Source organism: Cavia porcellus, unplaced genomic scaffold (genome assembly GCF_034190915.1).
Source record: "Cavia porcellus strain 051 isolate PalLab524CR breed Dunkin Hartley unplaced genomic scaffold, mCavPor4.1 scaffold_11, whole genome shotgun sequence".
In the NCBI taxonomy this organism is placed as follows: domain Eukaryota; kingdom Metazoa; phylum Chordata; class Mammalia; order Rodentia; family Caviidae; genus Cavia; species Cavia porcellus.
In genome coordinates, this window is record NW_026947494.1 from 50,035,523 (window position 1) to 50,059,504 (window position 23,982).

At 41.5% G+C, this 23,982-nt stretch overlaps 1 long non-coding RNA gene and 1 other non-coding gene across 3 annotated transcripts; both read right to left on the reverse strand.

Moving 5' to 3' along the window:
- Nucleotides 1-995: 995 nt before the first annotated feature.
- On the reverse strand, nt 996-1,097 carry LOC111754822 (U6 spliceosomal RNA). The gene has a single exon (XR_002789491.1). It is a non-coding gene; the product is annotated as a U6 spliceosomal RNA (small nuclear RNA).
- A 10,612-nt stretch (nt 1,098-11,709) lies between these two features.
- On the reverse strand, nt 11,710-15,217 carry LOC134478002 (uncharacterized). Of its 2 annotated transcripts, XR_010050341.1 has the most exons (3): nt 14,996-15,212; nt 14,438-14,546; nt 11,710-12,406 (listed from the first exon to the last, which is right to left on the reverse strand). It is a non-coding gene; the product is annotated as an uncharacterized LOC134478002 (long non-coding RNA). The 2 variants fall into 2 exon arrangements; XR_010050340.1 differs by lacking the exon at nt 14,438-14,546 and having other exon boundaries at nt 14,996-15,217.
- Nucleotides 15,218-23,982: the final 8,765 nt, after the last annotated feature.

Below are 23,982 nucleotides of genomic sequence, written 5' to 3' on the forward strand. Positions count from 1 at the left end.
TAGCATTTTGGATGGCTTAATAATTTCTGCATCAAGCTTTGATCTTTATTAGTTGGGATGAATGAGTCTAAAGGTGGAATATCCTAAAATCAGGCGAGCCACCTCCCAGAAAGATGTCTTCCTCACGAGCAGCTGCATGACTCGGAGCCTGAAGAGCCCCAGCTTTTCATCCGCTCCCCCTCTGCTGTCCCACCGGCCTCCAGCCTGGCAAAGCCGTCTGACGTTGTTGCCATGTGTGCACTAGATTCCTCCTCTTTCAACTCACTGGAAGCTGTCTCTCTCTCTCTCTCGAATATGTTTCTCAGTTTGAGACTCAGCACCTTTCTTTTTCAAGGACATGGAATGTTCTGTTGTCACAGTGACTTCAACTGCTTTCGGGACTGAATATCTCTAAGATTTTGGGTCAATCTCTTCTCTCCAAACACCTGCAAAAAGCCTTTAAAAATGAGTCCGTTTCAGGATATAGTTTTCCTTTATTCTCCCAAATTTATTCACAATACATCATGCAGGTGTTTTGATGAGAATACAGAAACATCTTGAAACACTGTATTTCTTTGAAATGCGAGAATTTAAGATCATCCTTATTCCAGGACAAGGCTTGGGTATAGAGCTTTTTATTGCTTTAATTTGCATTATTTCATTTACTTCTCAGAACTTTGTCAATTAGCAACAGCTTGATCTTGCAGATGAGATAACAGAAGCCAGAGGAAACGCACAGAAATTGACATATTAGGTAGTTAGTGGAGCCAAGATGAGAGCCTTGGTGCTGACTCTACATCCAGTGTTCTCTCTCCTAGATCATTCTGACTGAGGACAGATTAGACAGTGAGATCATGCCTGATCGGGATTGTGACAGGTAAGAATTATAAGGCTCCTCATACTATATCTAACCCAACTCTCGCCTTCTTAGGTATTCAGTAAATGTACCTAACAGGGAGAAATGTAAGCCACAGAATCGAATACTTACATTCCAGGAAAGTAAAGCACCATTTTATAAATGTACAGAAAACATGAAAAAATTGCATTTTATCTTTGTGCTGGGACCGTACTAATTTTCTCTGTATTGTTCCAGTTTTAGTATACATGCTGTTAAGCAAGCTTCAGAATATTTTAAAAATGAATGTACTACAATAGAAGAATCAAAGCTCCAGAATATTTTAAAATAAATATACTGCAATGGAAAACATCCAAGTACATCATGTAGTAAAGTACCGTTTCGGGAAATGTTTGTATTGGACACATGCACGTATACACACGTGAATCATGATATCAGATTTACTGTGTATTGTGGATTGCACCAACAAATGTTGGGAAGCCACTGGTATCATGGAACGAACATTGGAAACTGAAGTCTGATACTTAATTTCAATCTGTATTCTGCCAGTGACCACCTGTATGAGCATGGCCAAAGAACTGAACTCCCCAGGAGCTCCATTTCCTTATGTATAAATGAACAGGTTAGATAAGATTATCTTTTTTAATAGTCTATAATTCTAGTGATTCTTTCATGACCCTGCTGAAACACAAAAGCCTTCCAAATGGGAAAATGGGTGGGGAGAGGTGGGAGAGCCGAGATAAACAGGAGCCAGGTGCAGTCATGTGACTTTGCTTAGAGCAGCTGCTGCCCTTGCATCCTTGCCTACTGCTTGCAGTCACGTTTGTGGCACCCCAAGATGCTGCTGCCGTGAGGGTGTGAATGATGACCTGCTTAAATCCAAGTTGGAGCCTGCGGACAGCAGCGGAGGTGAGGACTGCCAAACACATGCACCTGGTACCCCTCTTGGCACTGCAAGGTGCTCAGAAGTAGTTCTTAATGACAAGCATGATAAATATTCTTAGGGGGAAGCAGAGGAGAGGTAACTTGGATACAACAAGTTGAACCTTTGGAGCTACATTTCCTCAACAATCTAAGTGGCTCTGGAGTAACAAAGACCATCCTTGGAAAATAACCCATCCCCCCCCCAAAAAAAAAACCACCAAGAGAAGTAATTTCAGAAAGTATGCAATGTGGAAATCTTAGCATAACTCTTTCTTTGGTATAGATTAGCATTTAGTTCTCTAAAGAACGGGGTCTTGTTACTGTTTTTTTTTTTTTTTTTTTTTTTTTTTTTTTTTTTTACTCATTTGATAAAATGCAAAGTTAATTTCAGGGTGGAGAAATATCCAGGAGATTGCTTGTTTTCTGTTAATATAAAAGACAGTTATTATATTTATGTGTATGTGTATGTACTCACATATTTACAGGAGAACTGATAAATGCATTACACACATACATTATTTATCGATTCTGGAACAACATTCAACATGACAAGAAATGAGATATATTTGTGTGATATGTTCACACATGGAGAAATTGAGGGAATGTTTTTTTCTCAGGTGGAGACATAACGCCAGGAAACATCCTGCCTTTCAACAATAAAAGTACAAAAATGTTCCAACAATTGGAGGTTATAGTTTTTGCAAAATTATTTATTTTTCATTGCAATTGGAAACAGGGCATGGAGAAGGCAATCATCTTTCCCAGCCTGGTTCTCTTCAGTGTGTTTTAATTTTAATGTCACCTGTTAGGGAAGAATTAATAAGATGTGTCTGTAGGCCTTCCAAAAAAGCCTGGCTGACAAGAGTCTTGGGTTCATGAAGCAATCAAAAAATGGGCGTGGTTATTGTTGAACACTGTGTACTTTTTTTTTTTTTTTTTTTTTATCAGTACCAGGGATAGAACTCACGACTGCCTGCTTGCAAGGCAGGCGCTTATGCCACTGAGCTAAATCTCCAGCCCCTAACACTGTGTACTTTTAAAGAAATAAATTAATAACTGAAGTCATTTCAGTGGGGAGGGCACTGAACTGCCAGTGGGGCACCAAGGCCTTCTCTGATGAGCACAGAGGCATGGAAGATCCCCTCCTGGCCCACATAAGAGTCTTTGCCAGCCTTCTTTTACTGCAAGACCTCCTTTCATGCAGATGACTGGGGAGCGGTGAGTGGTGAATACCTTTCCACTCACAGCTCATCATGCTGAACTAAAGCCGTGAGCCTCGTATGGCAGCTACTTCAATTACTCCGTTTAGTTTCAAAAGACAAAACAAAAGCAGAATTCAAAACCAAAATAAAAGTAACTCCCAATAAAGTCCCAACAACAGTGGAGAACAAAACAAAACAAAACAAAACAAAAAAACAAAACAAAACAGAAAAACAGCCTTCACTAACCAAAGGGTTGGTATTTTTGGCTGTGGCCTGGGCTGTTGTGATACTCTTTGGCCACTCATCACTGTGTACAGCAGTCTGACTGGAATTTTGTGAACCGGGAAAGGGATGGTTATATTTGGCTTCTAGAAGGGAAGTCACCGAGGTAGAGAGGCAGCTTTAGGTCACAGTGTCTGAGCTAACAGGAGAGGAAACAGCTCCCCCATTTCCAGTTAAGGAAGAGGGTGAGACAACACGGCTGAAAGCTTTGGCAGGAGCTATGTGTGCACGTTCCGCCCTTACTGTGTGTGTAGCCTGTGGAACATGGCCTGCCTCTGGCTGACACAGCTGTGTTTTGCTGCTGGCTCTGGAGGCAGAGATACCCGGGGCCCCAGCATGGGCCTGGCACTGTGCCTGTGAGTGCTTGATCTAGACCAATATTGTCTTCCCCTGCTCTAGTATTTAAGGCAGCTTCTGTGATGTTATTTATCGGTTCTTATTCTTATGCCCTGTGTTCGTCACTGGATAGTGGGTGCTTTGGTTTTGGCGTTATGGCCCACATGGCTTTCACATGCAAGGACATAAAATCATGCACAGGTGAGACTTTTTTCCCTCTTGAAGCTCTGGGTTATGGTTATATGTAACAAAGTACTAAATCTTCAGTTGTGTTTTAAAAAGAATGATGCTGGAGTCATGATAGAAAAACAAACTATTGTTTATGAATATGCCACTACAATATGCATTTTGTAATGTTCATTGATTTATTTCCAGTTTGAGAAACCACACAGATATACAAAATGGTACATTAGATATTCACTATACCTCCTTAGTTGCTTTTATTAGAAGTACCCATGGTGCCAGGCCAGGGGACTCTTTCAGAGGCTGAATCAATGCTTCGAATCCATCAATTTCTTATAGGCAGTTTTAGTTTAAGGTATTTTGAATATTTAAGGTATTTTGATTTATAGAAATATTTTACCCCATTAAAAAGCTATAACTTAAACTGAGTTGCAGGGCAGGCACACATTAGATGATAAATGGCTTTGTGTAAGAGATTTCAAATTTGTCAAATCTGCATTAAAGAACTATATTTGAAATTTGTTCGAAGGTTGGATCAATTCTCCAGGTAAAAGTGACATTTGTTTTATACATCCCTCTGAAACAATCCCCCCAGAGTTTCATTTGCATAAATCACATCCAAGTTCAACACTTTAGGAAAAGTCAGAAAGATGAAGGGGCCTCTGCTGCTTTCCTGTTCCCTTTTGTTTTGGGAAAAGGATCAATTTCCTCATATGTGAAGATAGTGAGACTAGATGACTCAGAGGAGAGAATATTTACATTCATTCATTCATTCTTTCATTTGTTCATTCATTCATCCATTCATGAGTGAGCAGGTGAGAGCACTAAAAACAATACCACACACCAAGTTTTTCTTCTACAGGAGACATACTATGCAGACAGACAATACGTACATGGATCAGATAATTCCACGGATCAGGAACTGCCCTGAAAGCCATCAAGAAGAGTGTCATGAGGGCATGGGTGCATGGGTAGGATCAGGACCTCTTCTGGGAAAAGGTCATATCAGCCAATAAGGTGGCAACTAGGGGAACATGTGGAGGAAGAGCATTTCAGAAGAGGGACCAGCCAAGACAAGTGGCAGGTCGATGTCCAAGGAGGACAAAGGCCTGAGTCTTTCCTGAGTGGGGAGGGGAAAAGCACTAGTGGAAAGAAAGCCAAAGGCCATGGGATAGCGGGAAGAGACCAGAGGGAGGAAATGGGGTCAGAAACACTGGGATCAGAGGTGGATGGAGGCGGCTGTGCTGCAATGATGAGCAGGCTCCATAGCTCTGAGGGTGAACCCAGTCCTTCCTGGCCCCTGTCATGGAGGGATGCACACCTGTTGGCTCATCTCTGAGTGAGAAGCAGGTCCTGCCATCATGTTCCCACCCTCCTGAAGCCTTTATTTCTAGGCTTATAAGTCGGTAGGGGCATGAACAGAAGACTGTGTGAAATGTTCTAGAGGCCAGGCCCTCTGTAGGGCCCCTTGAGAACCCAGTTGCGTGACTCCAGCCTGATGGTAGGAAGCTTAGGAAATCAAGTTTTTTTGGGTGATGAGGAAACAGTCACTGGATGGTGAGTGTCCAGTCAGTCTTTGCCACAAAAAAGAAGAAAAAGTAGAGATTCTGCTACCCACCCCCAAGCTGGCGTCATATACTGGTACTTGTCATATACTGGCCGGGTGTGCTGGAGGAGGGGCTGGGAGTGGAAAGGAAAGGAATATCTTCTCAACTATTTTGATTATACAGATTAATACAGACAAGAGGGGAAAGAGACATAATTTCAGCTGTGGGAGGAAGCTCACTTGATGTGCTCACTTAAGGCCAAAACTAAGTAATTTTGCTGTTTGTTTAGAGTTTGGAGGAGAAGCCAGATTTGAGGGTTGAGAATCCTAGCTTCTTTTGCCTGGCACTCAAGGCTCCCTTTCATCTGGTTTGAGCACATGTTCTACTCAACTCCAACAGTCTCCTCTAGCCAGGCCAGACTTCTTGAGGCTTCCTACTCAGTAGCAAATGGATTCCATCCCTTTGTTGTCTCATATTCTCCTTGTGAAATTCGTGATCCCGTCTCTCACTCCAAATCAGTGCGTTCTTACCTTCGTGGAGCCTTGTCTGCTTTCTCTTTCCTCATCTGAAGGGGTGGGTCATATTCCTATGCAGCCCTAATTCACTGCATGGATAGCCTGAGCCTCTGTGTTTCTCCCACTAATCCTTTAAATATTCTCAGGTGGGCCCCTATTTCCCATCCTTTAGAGACATCTCACACAAATCTTGTAACTTTCTAGATTATTTCCAATTAATAGATGTCTCAATTTTGATTATGGTACTTTTAAATATTAAGGGTCCAGTACAATTTAATGTAAAACTTCAATCTGATCCCCAAATCAAAGGTATTGACTTAATTTAAAGCTCTTAAGGAGAAGGGCTGATGGGCTTATTTGATCCTCCCTCTGCCTCATCTCTCTCTGGTTCATCTAGGGTCCAGGTGGGTTTTGGTGAGATTACAGAGAGAGGCACAAAAAATTATCTCACATCAAAATTTCCAGAGGGCTACTGTGAATGGGTCACTCAGTGCCCTTCATGTTTGGCAGGGGGCTATAAATTATCTCACATCAAAATTTCCAGAGGGCTACTGTGAATGGGTCACTCAGTGCCCTTCATGTTTGGCAGGGGGCTATCATCAATTTTCTCACGAGGCTCAGATTGGAGAATTTATTCCCACTCATCCCGAAACGTCACACTTCTTCCTGATTACTCTGCCTTAGCCACTCTGGCCTACTTCCTGTTCTCCATGCTGCCTCAGAGCTGTTGATCTTTATCCCTCTGCGTGCCATCCTCCCCTTCTAACTAGTTATATTCTAAATCACCAATCATCAGTTCTTTGGAGAATCCTAACTTCAACTGTCACCCTAGGGCAGACCCTACCCATGCACTCTCACAGCCTCTGTAATGAAACATTAATTGTGTAAACAGTGGTTTGGCTCCATTTTCTCGACTTGCATGTGGATTCCAAAAAGATTTGATAAATAGACTTTTGAAGAAAGGCAGCAAATGGATGTTCCCAATAAGCTTATGATTGCTTTTGTGTAACAGTAACTACTTGTGAAACTGAGATGAAACTGAAAGCAGGAGCTATGTCTATAAACCTCTGGATTCGCCTTATGACTTGGGCGTAGTAGGAGTACATAGTAATACACGGATATTCTATAAATATCTGTTGCTTATGTGTTTTGAACAATCTCATGAGAGTTAAATAAAAAAAGGGAATTGACCAGAATATAGTTCTGACGTGAACCTTGCATATTTCCTGATTGTCAGCAGAAGAGTTATTTGCAAATATTATTCCAGCCAAGGCAAGGGACTCGCCTTTAACTAGCTCACTTGATATTTCAGAATCCAAAGGAACATGATTCTAGGAAGGGGACAAGGATAGTGTAATCATAGATCCAAAGGATGACAATTTATAATTTGTCCATTCGTTTCCTTTAACACATTTATACTACTATCAGCCCAACCAGTCCAATTCTTAGGTTCTTCAAACAGGGTCACCATATGTGCCTTCAACCTGACTTGTATGAAGACTTGTTTTATTAGTCACAATTAGTTGCAGGTGCAAGGACCGAGGGCACAACTAACTGTGTCTGGAATCACCCCCTCACATATGCAATTAAACACTTGCACACTCAGAATTAGGTTCAAGTGGCTAATTGCACCCGGAAGTAGGTAATTGCAGGTGCAATTAGCTGCAAGTGCAATTTTTCACCCGAGACTAATTGCTCCCAAAGTAAGGAGATAGGGATTGGAAATTCAGCACTGAATGTATGTGTGGTTATTGCAACCACCTGTGATTTTAATAGTACTCCCCCTCCAACTTCAAGTGTGTGGCCTCCCTTTGGTCTTTAGGAACAGTTAGGTTGCTTAACTCCTTCTGTGTGTTTGTTCTATTGCACTCTCTTCTCCAGTGGGACTTATTTTTCTTCCAATGACTCTCATCAGAATTTCTTTATTCTGGAATCACTGGCTATTTAAAGGACATATGTTCTGACTGTTCAACTATCTAAAACCTTCAGAATCTAACTGAGAAATGGCTAGTGACTTGAACAGCATAGTGGGTGGTAACTTCCAATTAGGTCTTGCACACAGTTTCTTGAGCAGTATCATTTGAACATGACAGATGAAAAGCTGTGCTCCCCACCTCAGGTGAGGAGGAGGTGGACCACTCACTTCATCAAAGCCCCAGTAACTTGTCTTCACTAGCAAGTTCTGCTTGACATACTTTTTTTTAATAGAAGCTTTTCTCTTGTATCCCTAAGAATTCAATAAAAAACCCACTATATAACACAAATATCCATACATACATGTACATATATATATACACATGTATATTTAATGATTATAAATTAAAGAATAACTGGAAAAATACACTGAGTTTTGGTTTAACTTTAATACAGTAAAGCTAATGAAGGGAACCATTAATGATACACCAGAAAATCTTTTGATTTTTAAAATATTATTTAGGTAAGACATTGATCACAATAGTTATTTTAACAGAGAGTATTTAATAAAGGGAATTAATTAAACTTGTATTAGCAGACCAAAAGGTACAAAAATTTTTTTGAATCTTGTAATATCTCAGAGATAGTAGCAGCAGGTAGCAATAGCCACCCAAATGGTTCAAGAGGGAAAGTCAGGAGGCTAGGGTCTGGGGTTATTAACCTGTTCTCTCATAGGAGAGACTGGCAGAGTCCAGCACAAAGACTTCAGGAGGAGAATAGCACATAGCTAGGACCCAGAATTTAGTGCAGAAAGCACTGTCTGAGCTTAGAGAAGAGCCACTGAGGAGCAGGAGAACAAGCTTGGAGTGGGGCTGTGCAACCTGCTAAGTAGAGAGGCTCCCAATTTTAAGGAGGAAGAAATGCATAGTGAGTGACCTGGAAACTGTGGTGGTGGCCCTGGATTAGATCAGAATGGAGCGTGTTTTTCTAGAAGAGTTATCATGACCCTTTGCAGGGCTTTTTTATGGGCTTTGAATCTGTCTTATTTTCTCTATGTCCAGCATTTTCCTTTGCATGATTTTATTGATTTTATGATGATGAAAGTGTGCATGCATGAGAGAGAGAGAGAGAGAGAGAGAGAGAGAGAGAAGAGAGGATCTACCTCTATCTCAGTGAGACCCAACTGCTGAGGTCAGAAGACGCTGGTCCTAGCCGGTGTGCACAGCTGCCACTGCCCATGATCTGTAGCTGATTTCATTTCCTTACAGCTACTTGGCTGGTTAAATGCTCTTTTCTGCTGGGAGAGTCCAGGATGGCCTAAAGCCCACCTCCTGACTTCTGCAGAGTGTAGACCCCTCCACATCCCTGCTTAGTCATTCTGAGGTGGGACAGGCTCCCACTTGCAAGCTGGTGGTGACCCCAGCTGAATGCCAATCTGATGAGGCAGTAAACCCCTTTGATCTCCCTCTGGCTATTGAATGTGTCATTGTTTAGACTGCTGTGTGTAGACTGGTGACAAAGCCTGTGATGACAACCAGAGGAGAAAGGAGGAGGGCAGAAGGCCTTCGACTTGGCCTCAGCACCTGGGAACACTTTATGCCCCCAGACAGACTCTGCTGCTCCCAGCTCCAGCTGTGGGCTGTGAAGGTCAGTTGGTGCTCACTACCCATAGGAAGGTGCCAGGCTCCTTCATGGATTTCTTCACTGAGCACTTCACTTGGCATGAGGAGGTAATGTTTGCTCATCTTATCAACCTGCTTGGTTGCGTCTTGGGTCTTTCAAGAGAGGACAAAAATATTAGAGGAAGTTGAATCACCCACCAGGGGGTTGGGCTAAGAAAACCCCTGGTTTTATCAGGAAAAGTGAATAAAAGAACATGATGCAAAAAATTAGAAATAAAAGAAAGAAAACAACAGGTTTTTAAAAATGTGACTAACTGGTAATAATCACTAATAGCATTTATATGTGCTTTCTCCACACCACTCCTGAGCAAATACTTCTTTTATTCATTCCATAGGGATTAGTTGAGTACCTACTACAGCCCAGGGCTAGAGATTGGACTGTGAACAAGAAAAAATAAAGTTCCAGGTTATATTCTGGGCAGGGGAAAAGCTCAAGTGTCTTCTACATATAATTTTTTATCCTGTTTTCCCTTGTTGATCTATCTCACATGTCTCTTATCTCATAATTGCTTGCTTTTCCAAGTGAATGGATCAGAGTTCACTTAACCATTTCATTACTATCAATAATGAGCACTGTTTACAATTTTTCATTTTATGTAAAGCTGTCATAAATATATTAGTATAGACACATTTTGAAAGCTCCTATAAATTTTGAGTAATTTTCCCCTTGATTGTCTTTTCCACAGTACTGGGCAAAAAAATATTGAAGCAGCTGACACCAGGGCTGGTTAATTAAGGAGAATAGGAAGGTTCTGGATGGTTGTCCCAAAGCTGTCAGAGGTGACAGAAGCCTGGAGACCAAACTCAGAAAAGCAGCAGAAAGAGAGGATCAGGGAGCGAAAGTCCAGCCCATAACCACCCTGAGAACAGTTTGTGGGGACCTGGCTGAAGCTGCCTCCTTACTACCTGGGACTGTGGACTCTATCAGTATGACAAGGAATTTCTACCCTCCTCTGTCTGAGATTCCAAGGGCTCATTGTCGTTGGGATTCCAAATCAGTGCAGGGGCATCACTTGGCTGAGCAAGGTCACCAGCCTGCTTCTCCATGTTAGGCAGTGAGGGGCTGGGGAGCAGCTGTTCTCCCTGGCTTGCTCAGGTGGAGTTAGTTTCTGCCCCTCACCTCAGACATGGTGTTTGGAGCCTTGGTTGGAGAAAGGAGGAATAGCTTCCAAACACATTGCATTTCTAAGTTCATGCGCATTTAGTGTATGTGGCATGGCGGAGGGTGGGGCATAGTGAAAGGACATTGGCTTGTGCCTGCCACAGTCAGGCATAAATATGCTCAGCAGTGCAACCGCTCAGCACAGCCAATATGCTTCTCCGTTTATGTCCCCATCTTATTTTACAGAAGTATCTCCATTTTCTAGGGAAGGCAAGGGAGTTGGAAAAGAATGTGACTTCCTCATATGCTATAGCCAGCAAACCTGAGCCTTGAGGCTGGGTCTTCTGAAATAAGAGGCTGGAGCTGGCTGGACTTGTATGCCTGCCTCACTGCTGGCTGGTCACTGGTAAGAGGTGCCTGGAGCCATCCCCTCCCTTGCTGGGACAAAGGCCTTTTCAACAAAAGAGGCCTTTGTAACAAGCCTGTCTTTGTTTGGCCACAAGTCTGTTCCTGGAGTAGTTAAGACCTGTAATCCCTAGATATGAGATAACCAGCAACATTCAACAGTGGTACAGTGGTCTGAGTTTTGTGCCCATGCTGTATTTGAAGTGTGTGTCTGGCTACTCCCAGATACCTGGACACAAGGTATGTGGCTAGACTGCCCTATTCCTCCTGCCTGGCCTCTCCCTAAAAGGACTGGATGATAACTACTTGTCTTATGGAGTGAGGTTCTAGGGGGCACTCTCCCAGCAGTGCTAGGTAAGAAGGCTGGTGCATAAATCTTTGATGGACATCTGCTGTACTGTTCCTTAGCAGAAAAATGTCACTGTCTTACAAGGGTCTTTAGGTACCAGGCAATGACTACCTGCATTTACTCCTGTGTGCCATGGGGAATAACTACTGTCCTCTGTCCAGGGAGAATTCTCCCCAGAATTCTCATGGGGTCTTGGCAATCAGCATTAAACCTAGCTCCTGTTTAGCCAGGGTGGTGGTGCATGCCTGTAATTCCAGCACCCTGGGAGGCTGAGGCAAAAAGACAGCCAGTTTGAGCTCAGCCCAAGCAACTTAGCCAGACCTTGTTTCAAAATAAAAAATACAAAAGGGCTGGGATATAGCTCAGTTTGAGGTGTTGGGTTTAATCGCTGTTATAAACAAAACAAAACAAACAAACAACAACAAAAACACTCTTATGTTTAGGCACTCTCCTTGAGTCTGTGCCTCTGTTTTAAATGTTTCTCAAGGGGGGAGACAGGACCAGTGCACCCACTTCACTTTCCCCAGAACCAAGGAATTAGCTTTTCTCCTACTTGTACTGCTGGGAACCTTGAAGAATACTGGACATGAGCTCAGTTTCTGCCCTCCAAACAGCTTGACTGTCTCCCTGGGTGTGCAGTACTTGGAGGCACAGAGAGATCCAGGTTAGCAAAGGGGAAATTCCAGTGTGTGGCTTCAAGTGGAAATTTGGCAGTGGTAGAGTTAACATTCATGTTTCCAGCTGTTTGTGTATCTCCGTGACATGAAATGACTCTTAATTGTGCTGAAGTGCACTTTCTCATTGCAAGGGGTGACTGAGTCACTTTATGAGAACTTGGCCCAGGGTTTCAGCAGTCTTGGGCCATGGGTTCCTCATCGCCAAGGTTAAATTTCAGGGCACTTGAGAGTCCGGAAGGCGACAGGCTGAGTCTTCCAGTATGTGTTCCTGGCAGCAAAGGCCTAGTTTTTTGGAATCACCCTTACTGCTCCCCCTCAGGTACCAGTACTCTGCCCAGGCCTTAGCTTTGGGTCAGCTCTTTTGGGCTCAGGGCACCAGCTTATTGAGGCTGTGTACGCTGAATCAGGCAGGGCACGGTCCTCGCTGCTGCATGTAGTTCAGGGCTGCATTTCCTACAGAGGATTTAAAACCAATAATAAAATCGACTATAAGTCAGTCTGCTTTTTACTACCCCCAGGCCAGCAGTTCTAAACAATGTCAGTACTAAAATAATCTTCCCCCAAAATCTTTTGTTGATCCACATTCTAAACAATTGCTGTGGCAAATTTTAATTATATACATTTTTAAGCATATATATATGTACTTGTAAATGTATATGTGTGTATATACTTCAAATTAGCATATCTTATTTTATTTCCCTTTAATAAATATTATATTCTATGTGGAACTCAACTAGGAGAGCTTTCAGTAAGGACAAACATTTTGAGATGGTTCAACCTGACTTCAGTCTCAATCTGTCTCTACTTCTTGGTACTAGTTTTGCTGGTGTTTAAGTCACTGATAAAGGGTGATAGCATGGTGATTGCAACGCCAGGGCATAAATCTGACTTAATTCAATTCTGTTATTCTAGGTGACCACTTGGAACTTTAATTTGTTTAAAATTTAGTGAATGCAAATTTTAGTTTATACATGGAATCATTAACTGAATTCGAAAAACTATCTTTAAAATTTAAATTTCTACTTTAAAGATTATCATTTTAAAGCTAGAGAATGAATGATAATAAGAACAATAGCTACTGATTATATTATTATGTGATTATCACTGAGAATCATTTTGTCACATAGAGGAGGGTGTTAAAAAAAATCAATCGGGGTATTCAGCATGCTTGGCCAGAGGCTGCCTGTGCTGCTGCAGACACCAGAAGCCATCGCATCCCTTTAAAAAGTGAGGGATTAAGGTTCAGGAGATTCATTGGCTTAGAGATATTTTGGGAAGGCTACACAGGCAGGCTGAAATTGGAGCCTCCAGAAGTAACTCCAGTCCCTAGAAAGTCTCTGCAGTGGAAGAGGGGCAGTATGTTAGGACATACTGCACCATCCCCTCATCAAGCCCACCTCCTCTGGGCAGTGATCTGGGCCCCCAAGATAAGGCCCTTGTGCCCTGCTCCCATCTCCACTCCTGGGCTGTACAGTGAGGTCTTGGGCAAATGCATCTAATGGGTGGGACCCTGGCTACAAGAAGGAAGTGAAACTTAGTTTTCATTTGCCACTGTCTGCAGCAAAGGGTGGCCCCCTGGGGATGTTTGGATGGAGATGAAACAAGCCAGTCCCCTGCCAAATCTCTGCATTTGACCTGCACTCTAGAAGGATAAGGACCTTCTCTGATTGACTGCCAGGTCCTGGTCCTGAGTAAAGCAGCTGTTTCACAGCCAAGAGTTTCAGGGCAGCCGCATTTGTGGGGCTCTCTTGCCCTCTGGCACCCCCAGGAGATTCCTTCCCTGGGCTCTTCAAAGTAGAATCTTCTGGCTGGGGCACTGTGCATCTGCAAAGTTCCTCTGCCTTCTCTCTAAACTTCTGCAGGGACAGAGTTGCTGCCAAGTCATGTATCTAGTCCTCTGTGATGCCGACGGTGCACTCTACTTCCACTCATTCACAAGTGTTTTTAGCATCCTTTTTTAAATAGTAACTTTTTTTCAGGGATTCTTCTCAACAGAATTGACAGATTAAATACAACTTGTGTCCCTAAAGAATTTTCACTACCATTCCCACAACATGAAATAAAAATACTCCACATTCACACGTGGGCTGCTGTTTCTCAGCTCACCTCTCCCTTCCAGGGGTAGTGGGTATTCGAGGGTGATGCTGGGACTGAAAGTAGATTCCAAGATGACCTTCCCAGCAGGTGACTACAGAGAGAGGCAGGAGGCGATTCTGGCATGCCAGTGCAGGTGAGGCCCAGATCCCGCAGGAGATTTGAACCCTGTGTCCATCCCGTAGCACAATGCGCAGGGCCCACAGGGAGGCAGGGCAGCCACACTGCTGTCTAAATCCCTAATCTTAAGGTGGGGAGGACGGAGCTCATGGCAAACTGGAGCCAAAGAGGCTGGACTTCTTTCTGTTTCAGCCTCTTGACAATGCATGAACACAGAACAGACAGTTAACATCTCTGGGGAAGGATGTTGCTTAAGGTGATGATTCTTACTTCGGGTGTGGTGGGTCTGGGAGAAGAGGTAGCACAGAGGAAGCAGGAGGTAGAGCTTGTGGCACCGAGGTACAGCCTTCAGGAGCGCTTCTACAGGAAGTCCCTGAAACTACACAGTTGTCAGCACGGCAGCCATTCCTGACTTCACCGCCCCACCCCTCAGGCCTACGGCACCATCAGAACACTCAGATGTGTCCAGGACCCTGAAACTCCATACATGGTGGAACCAAGGAAGGAGCGGGCCTGGCGACAGCTCCGTTTCTTTCCTGTGCACACATTCACACAACAGCATGCCTTTCCTGAAGCCTTACCTTCTTCCCTGTAGCTTCTTCATTGTCTAAGAATGAGGACACATTTGACCCAGTGGGATTACTGAATACTGAAAGTCTCATTTATTTTCCCACAAACCATGCCATGGTTAATTTTATACATACATAAAGGCATATATATGTCCATAAAATATGTATATATATATATATATATATATATACACACATATATATATACACACACATATATATATATATATAATTCATTTCACCAAGGGCTTCCACTTACCAGAATAGCATGACATCTTGCTGATGCCTCCAGTCAACAAGGAAATCTCTCCAAAGGAGGACATAGTTAAGAGCAGACTCTTCTCCATAGATGCAGCTAATTTCAACCAGTACATTAAGATTCTAAAGTTAAGAGTGCATTGTGAAATGTGAATCGATGTGACATTGTCAAATAAAATGACCCGTGAGCTTGGGAGGTTGGTGCTTGTAGGCAGAGGCCAAAGTATGCATCTTAATCTTGATTTCCTTTGGGATTACTTCCTCCATTGTGTTCCTGATTCTGATTATGTTCTTGTGCAATCAAAGTAGCTCTAGTCCTCAGGGCTAGATTCTCTTTTTCTTTCGTTTCCTTTTCCCCTTCTCTTTACAAAGGACAAATTATTTTTGTTTTTTGTTTTTCTGTATTTTTTTATTAACTACAACTGTTTGGTTTCTGAGCCCTAAGTACACATGTGTGCACAAAAATCCCATCCAATCAGAAGAAAAAGGATTGGGTTAAAGTCCTGAATGGTGTATAATTGATTTAATGCACAGTGGCCTCAGAAAACCAAAGTTCAGCAATCAATCTGACCTCAAAATGGCACAGACAATTCAATACACAAGCACAGATTTCTCCATTTATATCCATATAATTTAAGGGTATAATCAAGCTTTTAGCCTGAAGAAAATTTCAGTAAAGATTGTATTTAACACTAAGCTTATTTTTGGCTTGGTTTTAAGTGTTTGTGGAGACTGTGTAAGCTAGGTAATAACCCAGATTCTGAATTTCAGGATAGGATCTGTCTGTCCTGTCTCTTTCCCTCTGTCCACACAAAATCTGGAAACCTTTCTGCTGCATACTGTCATTGCTGTATTTTGGGAACTTAAACTGTAGCACAGTATTTAGGGTATCCATCCATCTCCATATCTGGACTTCACTCAGACACTCCCTAAGCTCTCTTTCAATTTCTTTGCTATGTACTTCAGTGAACTGCAAACAAACAGATCATTTTCCTGATGGTGATAAGGCGATAATAGACTTTACTTCATTGCCTAGTGCCCTTCAGATATGCTTCCTACAAAACTCTGCAGCAGAACAAATATAGTTACTGAATTTGGTTACTGGTACACAATGAAATAATAGCTAAATAACAGAGTTACATGGTTATAATATAGTTAAATCATGCAGCAAGTTGCACACAATAGCAAATGCAGTTAGGCAGAGAGAATGAAATTAAGGGTTAGAGGTAAAAGAGGGAATATATCCTTAGATGTGATTTGAAATGAAAAGCAGACACCCTCGAAAGGACATTCCAAGATGTCAGCAGATGATGCCTGAGGAAGAGGCTTCTCTTGTCAACTATGTCAAGACTGGGTAAGGACGCAGGGAAGGGCATATTCAATTGGCTGTGTCTTATCTTATACGCTCCTTCTTCTCCTCTTCCACTGTAATCATCCTGACTTAGTCCTTCTCACCACCTTCCTTGTGTTACAGTTGCTAAGTAGCTCTTCTTCTAGTTATCTTCTGATTTATCACACAAAGCATTACTGAATTATTGTTCTTTTTTTGAAGTTTTGGGAATGGAACCCAGAGTTTTTGCACTGAGCTACATCCCCATCTCTTTTAATTTTTTTTTTATTTTGAGACAGGTTGTCACAAAGTCACTGATTGCTGGGCTTGAAATTGCAACACTCCTACCTCGGCCTCCTAGAGTGTGGGGGTTACAGGCATGTGCTACCAGCTCCTGTTTCAAATGTCATTTTGACACTACTGGGTGTTACTGTAAGCAGAGCTTCTTACTAAAGTAGAATAACACTCTGTTAGCTGGACATTCAAGATTGGGGCATTCTCTTTGTTATAGTCACACAAACCAGTGTGTGCTCCAGCACGAAGCATTACCTGGGTGCTTGCAGAATCTCAAGCTCCACTTGGGACCTGTTGAACAGGACCCAAGTCCAGGTGAATCATGTGCATAGAAAGTCTGAGGAGTACTGCTCTAGCCAAACAGAAGTACCTACTTTCTTATTTTTGGCTTGTTCTTGTGCTGTTGCCTTCACATTCCCTCCACGTTTGCCTATCCATTCATGGGGTCCTTTTATCATCCTCCTCATCATCTTAGGTATAACATCCTCCATGGATTTTTTTTCAGTTATATCATGGACCAGGTAGACCAACCTTTAGAATGACAGATCAGCCCTTTACCAAATGAACTATCCCTCTTGAATAATTGGCTCTATTTGATCCATTATCCTTGTCCTTTTGGCTATAGAGTACTGGTCCATGATTAAATTCTCAACAACCCTAAGTGTGGCCATGTGCAATCTGAGCAATGACAATTAAATTCTCTCTCCATTTTACAAATTCAAACATGACAGTTAGCAAAGATTACTATAGCTGGACACCAGGAGATAAACTAGTGATAGATAATGTGCGCAGACAGCACTTAGGAGGAAACAGAAACTTTGAGGAGCAATGTCAGTAGGGGCGGAAGGTCAAGACAACCTCCAGATGCGGCAAAAACATCATGAAATGAAGAGAGGAAGAGAATCACGATATCCAAGATTTGTCCAAGTTCCTGGTAACTTTCTATTACCAGATCATAGGTTCTTATAACAACATCTTTTGTGTACCATTACTTTTGAAAACTTGTGAAAACACCTCCTATCCTCAGGTTGCCATTCCTTCCTACCGAGGTAGTCTACATGCGGACCACCAAACAGACCTGGATCCACCTCAGCCTTCCCCTTTCTTCTTGGCTATCTTCACAGCCTTACACTGTAACCTGTGATGCTATGAACACCAGCTATTAACAACTTGTGATAAGATTATATCCTTAATTTTGAGCATTTAGCAAGATGCATGTTTAAAAATCATGGTAGGGTTGACTCAAATTGAATTCTAGTGGAGAAAGAGCACTGTGGTGAAGAGATCTTGGAAAGAAGGTGCTAAGGTTTATCATTAATAAGGGCAACTGAATTACAAAGTGGCCAGCATTTAGTTGAAGTCTCTGGTGCATTGTACCAACCAAACCAAAGGACCACAAGCAAGTTTATATTTTTAATACAAGCTGTTCAATGTCATAGCAGCAAAATTAGTAATTTCCATCTCCCAGGAACCTGATCTCAGGTGACACTATTTTATCAGTAGAATAATTTTTCTTGTGGTGAGTTGATTGTACCAAACACATTTCCAGCTGGTCAGCAATCTTCCCTCTTAACCTTTAATCTGCTCCAGGCTGTTTCTGCAGATTAGAGGACAAATGATGTTCATAGAATGATGGGTCTGTACAGAGCGAAGGAGGCAGTTTCATTGCTGTTCTTTCAAGAGTTAGCGTGGGGCTGCGATGTAGCATGAGGGTGGGAAGGGAACTAATGTGCAGGAAGAGAAGCAGTTCTGCATATGCGTGCTTTTCTTTAGAATGGGATATTAAGATGCATTTGAAAAGTGTCATTATGGTGGATTGGAAGGAAGGCAGAGAGGGGACGTAATTTTACAAGTACATGGGGATTTCTTTCTCCTCACTTAATTCCCTCTTGGAAAACACTATCCTCTGAATCTAGAGATTTCATCCGCTTTTAAGCTGGAAGCTTCTTCTTTAATGGCTTTGTGACTCAGAGGCCTGGGTGATGGTTGCTTTTTCTGTGTATAGAACTATAATCCTTCTCAATTATCAAAGACATAAATTACTATTATTTCCTTACCAGATCGAACATCTCGCTTAAATATGTGAAAGAAAAATTGTTGGTTGTCTGGTGAATTTTCCTCTTGGAAAAACTGCCTATTCTTAATCTACAAGTTCAATGAAAGTTCAAAAGTGTATCAGTGCAAACTCCACATTCTAATAATTCATCTACCAGCTTCTATGTCTACAACAGGAGACTCTAGGTTGAGACATTTCTGTCTCCCATCTATGTAACAGTAATAAAACAGCCCATTTCCTGGGCATATCACAAATACCTATTGATCATGATCAGAGCACAGATGGTATGAGAGAGCTTGGCTGACACATAGGCCCTGATGTCAATCACAGGAGCAAATTGATTTTGACTCTTTGGCCACATTTCTCCTACCCAAGCAGAATTCCATTCAATTCTTCTGCTTGGAGAATTTCGAGCAGACAGCAATTCTGAAGGAATGACCTAGTACAAAGTTACTGTAAAGGTAAACTTGATTATTGAGAAAATGGTGATTTTAATGTACTTACCTCTACCAGAAGGAGGTCAATATTTATCTCTGATGTGGAAAGGGCTCTCATTAATTTAAAATATCCTGATTTATGTCTGTTAATTAGGGAAACGAAAATCCTGATTTGCATTTTTTGTGACAGTATGAAATGCCATTAATATTTTTCTCCAACTGGGATTTGTTTTCTTGTTCATTTTTAAAATTAATAATTTTCATTGAAATTACAAATGCAATTACACTTATACAATAAATCTTTCTCTTATGTCAAGGGTATGTATATATATATGCTTGGAGAACAATGTAGGAGGAAAGGGCCAACACTCCTGAACACTATTAACCATTAAAGTTCTCTGTGTGAGCCAGATATGAAAGGACCTTCTATGATACTATCCATTATTGTCTGTCACTTTATTGCATCATATATCAAGCCTGCCAGGACAAGTTCAGTAGGATGTAGGTCTAATACCATCAGGAAGAGGTTTGGAATATGAGTGACTGGGATATCTTTATCTCAGTCTCCAGTGCCAAGCTAGCATGTTTTTCACATGGTCTCTCTTTCTTGTGACTTACCCATCCTATACCTTTCTACTGAGCTGCTTTATATCTATATTCTTACACTGATGGCAGCAGGAGCTAGGCAACAATGCTTTTGTGTTATTTCTCTGTAAACATCTAAGCCTGCTCTGTAACTACCATTGATTGTACCAGGGGCATTTGGTACAAGGGGGGCATTTGGCTCAGTGTCAGTGACTCCATAGACTGATCTAACCTGAGTAGGTGGCTTCTCTCCAGAATTCAAGTCAAGAGACATGTTTTTTAATCAAACAATGTAAGTACTTGGAATGAAAGGCATATTAGACACTTAGGAAGCAAAAGCCACACCAGCCGGGGCAGCTGTTTTCAGTCATGTGTGCTCTGATGAATCTGGAGAAAATGTATCTGTGAAGACAAACAAGAGGTCAAATCCAGAAAAGTGATGGAAGACATCAGCTCCTGTCAGGTGCAATGGCTAGCTGACCAGGGTCTAAGATGTCAAGCTTCTCAGACATGCAGGGACCAGCTCTCTTGTCACAGATACTCTTTTCCCTGCATATTGTGCTTCTAAGTTGGTCCTGGTTTTTCTGAAATGAGATAGTACCTTTTCTTCACAACCCACATGACTTGACTGGGGAACCTTCTATTAGAGAGATTTGGTTGAAATGACAATGTCCTTAGCCTACCTACTCCCATGTCAGAGGACTCTGAAAGATGCAGCACTTGTTCATCTAGCTAAGAGCGGTTCCAAAACAGACTATGCCTGGAGAAAAAGTTATTGTTTCTTCTGTTGACTGTCTCTCAACATCACTTTCAAAGCTTTCTGAACACAGCCTCTGCTTCTCATGCTGATGACCGCCCCTGCTCTATGCACTTACTATTTACTTAGAGAATTCTGCTTTATTCATTGCTTCCTGAAGTAGATTAAATTTTTGCCTTTTTTCCCATTGAGAGATGGAATGTAACTCCCATTTCTTTGAATGTAGCCTGGTCCTGGTGACCTACCCGAATGTTAGAATGTAGTAAAAGTGATGTTTGAATCTTTCAGTGTTAGGTTAGTCTGACAACTTCTGCTTATGTCTCTGAGAACACTCTCTTGGAACCAAAAACTTCTATGTGAAAACACCTCCCTATCCTCAGGTTGCCATTCTGTGAGAAGCCTGAGGCATGGGGAGACAGATAGGAAAGACAGAGAGAGAACAAGAGAAGAGTGAATGAAAGACCAGTCACAAGCTCCAACCATCAAACTTATGAGTAAGCCATCTTGGAAATGTGCCTCCCATCTGCAACTGACACCTTGTAGATCCAGGAAGAACCACTTGGCTGAGCCCTTCCAGAATTGCTGAAACAAAACAACAACAACAAAAAAAAGTGAGGAAAATGCAGTTTGTTTCAAACCACAAAGTTTTGAGGTAGTGGGTTTACACATTCACCAACAACTGGGATATTGCCAGTCATAGCAGGTTCTCTCCAGCATCTTTACCTTTGCTTATGCTACTCTCTAGCCCAAGGACAAATTCTTCCTTTCTCTCCATCTCTGTAGCCTTTGGCAGTCAGGACAAGCATCTCCCTTTATGAGAGACTTTCCCTGGTTACTCATCTCTTGTCTAACAAGCTTGGACAAAGCTTCTTTAGAACCTTTTGCTTATGCATCTTGTGTACCTCTTTGAAGATTTTACTGTCATGTCCTAATGCCTCAAGGGCAAAACCTCTTTCTGCTCTTGTTTTGATTTCTGGGCACCTTGTCAGAGACTTGAACATAAGGGATTCAACGTACACTGAGACTCCTAAATGCTTTTGTCTTGATGTTAAATAGACCTCATCACGTTATATGGAATCTACATTGGTAATAGTCAAAAGTTTATCTTCAGTTACACATTTTCAATCAGGTGTTTAGATTTTGAGGTACCTCAAGTTTTTTATTTTCAGATTATACACAAATTTTATACTTTAATTAGTGGAAAATCTCTAAGCAATTCAGGAAGAAATTCCACGGACTATACATACTGGGCAGAATCTAACGATAACTTCTGCTTGTTGTTCCCTGTGTCATGGATGGGAGGTCAGGGTTAAGCTAGGGAGAGAGTGTCTTTTTTAACCTCTTTGCAAGTCCCATCATGTTTAGATTTCTTCTAGCCCATGGAAATGAACTTCCCTATGTTCCCAGGAATTTTTTTTTTTAAATTTCCACACATACTTGGTTTCCTTTCCACAAGCAACATTCTCTTTAGTGTTCAGAGAACTCATTAGATTCCAGTCTCCTCACTTAGGCAGAATAAACATGCACTACACTGCATGGCTCCACACCGCAGTAGAGTTAGACAGAGTTCAAGCAAGATGCTGATCCAGTACTTAAGGATTTGACCCCTGAAGTTTACTTCCCTTCAATCAAATTCAGATCATATCTTCCTGTATTTGTTTTTCATATCAACAATTTAACTCTTCAATTTTTCAAAGGCTCACTGTTTCCTTTTCTGCTTGTATCTGTTTCCTCTTTTATTCATGGTATGTTACTTATGCATGTATTATTGTATATATACCATTTCTTTGTTGGATCATCTGCTGTTAGATTTCCCCATTTTTCTTAATCTAATGGTTGCAAAATCAGCAATATGAATAGCAGAAGAACCAAACTGAGACACAGAGATCTTTTGTAAGGATGCAAAAGAAAAAGAAACAACATGTTTATTTTTGCTTCTTAAAGAATTCTATTTTAAAAATCTGTGAAGTTATTGTACTTCTCCCTAGAAATTACAACTGTATAAATTCTAGCTTTCCCCAGTACTCAGTCAAACAGAATATAGAGAACATTCATCACGTTCTATTCATGCTTATATGTCGTGACTAAAATAAATAGATTTTAGAGAAGCTTTGATGTGGGTGTGTTCTCCCAGTGGGAGGAATTTGATGTTCTAGTCTCCCTGCTGAACACCTAGAATATCATGGACTTTGTGAAGTTTGTGCTTGACTCCACTAAAGGAATATGTGATTGAGGTCATAGTGTGGTGACTCTCTGACACAACACCATGAAGGCACACAGATCTGAACAGAGGGAAACAAGGCAAGCTGAAATGAAAAGTTCAGATGTATGCATGCTCTTCTTACAAGGGTGACTGAAGGTTACTCAGGAGTAGCTTTTATAGAAGAGGTGGCTAATAATACACATTTCCATCAGGAATGCATTTGAGCTTTCTCTTTCTCATGTGTTGTCAGTTATAATATCATACACTGCACAAGGGCACATACACACACAGCTTATTTATACTCAGTATGTAATCTATTGAAAAGTATTTGTTTTTCTTCATCAGAATGCTGAATTGTGACATAATCTTTAGCAACAAACTGTCATGTTACTTTTGTAAAATTCTGCTTAGCTGAAAAGACAGGGAACATTGAATTGCAGTGGAGAAACATCCTTATTTTAATCACAAGTATATCTAGAAAATATGAAAATGCAGGCCAAGAAACTTCCTTTGAACAAGTGTTTTTCATTAAGGTTCATGTGAGCACAGAAGTCCCCTTTAAGTTCCTTTTTATTGAATAATTTCCTTTTGATCCTTGAGTAACTAAAAGAAAAGCTAGCACTTGATGTGAATCTGTGGCTTGGAGACCCAGGGTAAGATTCCTCTGCTTGGCAGCTTCAGGTCTGCCAGTCAAGAGGCCGCCCATTCAGTGTCAACATAGTCAGCTTTATTTCCCAACTGAGCTCTTCCACCATCTCCTGGCTGGGGATGGAGGATCACCAGCTGCAGCAGAGGGTCCTCATTTACTTTCTCTTTATTTTTGATAGACTTCACAGAGGCTGGTCAGATGACACTGATGATTAGTAAAAGGTAGCCACTTATTTCAAGCAGTATGGCCCCAGGAAAAGGGCAGAGATCGTCAAACACTGGGGACTTTGAGATGGTTGCCTCATCTTTCCCTTGTTCTATTTGTTAAGAAGCATGCAAAAATAATTTTTCTTCCATTTTTGACTCTGAATAAAACAAAATCGGTGATCCAGGAATGTGGCTCAGTGGTAGAGTGTATGCCTAGCATGTCTAAAGCCTTGTGTTTAATCACCACCACTAAAGCATACAAAAAAGAGAGAAAAAAAAAAAAAGAAGAAGAAAGGAGAAATCATTGAAATGGGAACAACGTTAAAAGGTGAATAGAATTCTTTTTAAAAAGATAGATGAATAAAGACAGAAAGACAAAAGAAAGCAAAGATTAAACAGTCCTGAACATTTTTAAAAAATCAATTTACTTGAATTCCCAATTTCTGTATTTAAAGGTCTGGTCAATCAATT